This window comes from Helianthus annuus, chromosome 4 (genome assembly GCF_002127325.2).
Source record: "Helianthus annuus cultivar XRQ/B chromosome 4, HanXRQr2.0-SUNRISE, whole genome shotgun sequence".
NCBI lineage: Eukaryota > Viridiplantae > Streptophyta > Magnoliopsida > Asterales > Asteraceae > Helianthus > Helianthus annuus.
In genome coordinates, this window is record NC_035436.2 from 61,158,535 (window position 1) to 61,162,464 (window position 3,930).

Sequence of the window (3,930 nt, forward strand, 5' to 3'; positions counted from 1 at the left end):
TGCGAGTGGCATGATTAGACTTATGAATATGTTTATGAGATTTTAAAGAATCATGTATATGTGTTAGAACAATTATGTGTACGTACGTATGATAATAAATTTGAGTGAGTGAATGTTGAATATTGTGGTTGTCGGTTCATGTCATATGGATGATAAGCTTGACTAATGAAAGTCTATGTAGCTAAGAGCTAGGAATGGATGTGATATGAACGAACATACATACTAACTATGATATGGACGTAATGACTTGAAATGATAGGAATCCGAATTGACATGGACTCAAGAATGGAAGGCTAACGGATCAAGGGTAAATAAAGAAGCTATGCACAACTCGGACGCACGATGTAAGTGATTCCAATTCACTTCTTAGTATGTACGTAGTATTTAATATTTATGTGTAGAAAAATATGCAAGAATCATGTAATGAATGAGAAGTATTGAGGTAAGTATTATTTTAGTATAACAAAGGAGTTGTTTATAATGAAAGTAAACTAGTAGGATTAGACGGGTCAAATAATGTATAAAGGGGTTTATAAGCCGTTTGCTTATAAATCAGATTTTGATGCGACCCGAAATGATAAACGGATCCGTAATTAAATTACGGGCGCGTAGGAAAAAGAATCGGGTAAAACGGATCAAAAATGAGAGATTTATGTCTGTTTCGGTAAGAATTAATGGCTGGGAAAAGTGCAGAGCTGACACGGCCGGGTGAAGGTTCTGTGAAAAATATATGGTTAGTTGACACGGCCGGGTGGTTAACCCGACCCGGCCGGGTGAAGGGGCTGAAAATAAAAAAAAAATAATATATGTAAGTAGGAAGTAGTTGCTATGAATGCACGTAAAAATTAGGAATGTATACGTTTGTGAATGCGAAATGTTATAAATGTATAAAGGAATGGTACGGAATGGTTTCATTATGTTCGATCATTAATGATTGCTAATGGTGTGTTTGAGATTGAAATGCATTGCAGGTATATGAACACCAGGTTCTTGAAGTATCGAAGTCGAACTCTGAATAAGAAAATACGAGAGGATAGTTAAATAAATCAAAGTTTCATTGTTAAATGTTATTCACTATTAGATTATATGAGAATCATGTTGTATAACGTTGTTAATGACTAATGGTTAAGTTGTATGTGATGTTGACAGGTATTGCACGTATCTCTACCACTACTATCGAAGATAAGCATGCATTGATCGAGCCCCAAATTAAAGATTGTACGGGAAGAACGGCCACATAGTCTGATTTATGTATTGTCTTGAAGCGTTACTTTAATGTGGTTATTGTTAATCCCTTTTTTGTAAATGTTTATCATGTGTATTTGAGCTTTTAAATAAGTAATGGGTCTAAATAAGAAAGAAAAATTTTGGGCTCATATTTTCCGCTGCGTCATGTTTAAGTTCTTACAGGGAATTGTTCATTATACGAACGGGTCATGCCCGAATTTTGTAAATAATAATACTTATTTGGAATAAGAAATATGGGCGTTACACTAATTCGCCACTTGTTACCGATCTCAGCACTGCTCAGATTCCCTCATCTTCGACTGTGACTACTGCATCATCTGATGAGAAGACCCCACATTCAACAGGCTCTCATCCCGATAAAGTGGCCCAGACTGAAGAACTGAGATCACTTTCTGAAATGCTAAACTCTCTTTTATGTTCCGAGCACTGTAGAAAGAAAGTTGCATTTCTGAGATCTCAAAACCAGCGTTGATCACTGATACAACACTGTGATGGAAAAGTACATCAGTCTTCGACAGAATAATAAAATTCTCTATGAAAAGATTGAGGCACTTAAGAAGGACATAGCTCAACTTCACAGAGACGTGAATCAACAACAATGTTGGGTTCACGACTACAAACATAGACTCACAGTTAAAACTCTTGAATGTGACTCTGTGAAGGGTGAGCTAGAGCTCCTCACAGGAAAGTACAAACAGAACGAGTTAAACATCAAAAAGTTTGACACTTCCAGTGCCACAGTTCAAAATCTGTGTAATGTGCAACTTGCTTATCAAGAAAACAAGGGAAAGGGTTTGGGGTATAAACAGGTTCCGCCACCATACAATCATAATTATTCCAGATTGCCAATCACTGAGAAGGAAATGGAAAATTATGACACTATGATGTATGGCAAACCTAGTGATTATGTTGAATATGATCCATCTAAGTTTAAAAAGAATCCACATGCTGATTTCAGAAAACCAATGAGTTTTGTCAAGAATGAAAATGTTCAAAATAACTCAGCAGATAAGTCTGATCCGATAAATGAAACCGTAATAAATACAAAAGCCAAAACTGAAACAAAAACGGAACCAGTTAACACATCCGCAGAAGAGATGAAGGAAAGTTCACAAAATTCTGATTCTGTTGAAAATACTAATTGTTCTAGTTCATGTGCAGAGTCAGTAAGAACAGAAGAGAAGTCTATAGAGGATGATGAATCACATAAACGTGTTGCTGATAATGTTATTTCTGATAAAGATGGCCTTTATGCTTGGAATTGTGTTTTTTCTTGGTTTGTTGAGACTTGGGGTGTTCCCACTAAGACTGATGAATCTGGTGCTATTATTCTAGATTATGCTTGTGATAAAAATGACCATGTTGAAAATGTTGAAGATGTTTTGACAGGAGAGCCTGATGTGTTAACTGAGGAACCCGAGACATTTGTTTCATGTAACTCAGAAATCAATTCTGATGATTCAGGAAATTGTGATTGTATACCTGAAACATCGAATAATACACCAGAAGCTCCCTGCAATGATAAAAAATTTGATGATTTTGTTTGTGATAATGAAGAAATTGTTGTTGAACAGGGATCAACTGACGATCTTGGTAATCAAGCAGAGAATTTGGGAATCTCAAATAATGAGCTCAAATCTTCCACGGATTCCGGTTGTGATGAACAATCAGAATCTAGCAGCGTCGCAAAAGAAGATAGTCAAACTGTTTTAGACACAGACTACTCATCATCTGACTTACCAAAATCATCTAATGTCGAGAACTCAGAGGTTGATCGGGCTGAAGAAGAGACATCCATAGAATCCAATTCTGCAGAAACCCATGGAAACATGAAACCAATGGAGAAGGAATTCATATAAATTAATTCCACAGTTGAATCAGACGATGAAACTGTAGAAGAAATTCTTATGGAAACCTTCTCTGCAGAATCTCCTGAAAACATGGTCTCTGAGGAAAAGGGATCTGTGAAAGTCACTTCCACAGACAGTTCAACTGTTGATCCCAAAGGTGACCTTAACAAAACATAATCAACTGAATCTATTGCCTCTAAAAGGAAGTGGTCACGTAGAAACAGAAGGCCAAAGAGAAAGAATGTTAAAAGGGAAAACTCAAATCTCAAGCAAACAGAACCCAAGCTCAAGGGTAAGGTAGCGGATACTTACTCTTGTGCCGACAGCTGTGAGTCGGGTTCATCCAAGATCAAGCATCCTCTAAAGCACTCAGCGTTAAATATAAAGAAAAGACGTGATCAGTTCTCGAGAATAACACAAGCTGAACTAGATGTCTTTTTCTCAAAAAGGCAGACATGTTTTAATTGTGGAACTCCAGGACACATTTCAAGAAATTGTGTTCATCGTCCCTACTACTCTAGGAACATGTACCATCAGAAGGCTATGCACTCCCACTTTACCAAAAATGGTCCTCCCAAAGCAATGCCTTCTGATAGAGACTGGAATCTTGCGAAACAGGAGAATCTAAAATTTTCAAACATTAACAGGTTTCAAAGAAAAACAAAAGTTTTTCCATCAATTGAAAGTGCTTCAAACACTAAGAATTGGAAACCTAAAACTCCTGTTGGATGCCAGTCTCTGTGTTCACAACCATCAACATCTACTTCATCGCCAAAAACAACAAGCGATGTTAAGAGTTGTATGATTTTTCGTAAGGTTTCTTACACTGATA

General features: G+C 36.7%; 1 long non-coding RNA gene across 1 annotated transcript; it reads left to right on the top strand.

The window, feature by feature from the left end:
* The first annotated feature begins 259 nt into the window (after positions 1 to 259).
* Positions 260 to 1,480, top strand: LOC110934838. The gene is made up of 2 exons (XR_002588668.2): positions 260 to 344; positions 1,150 to 1,480. It is a non-coding gene; the product is annotated as an uncharacterized LOC110934838 (long non-coding RNA).
* Positions 1,481 to 3,930: the final 2,450 nt, after the last annotated feature.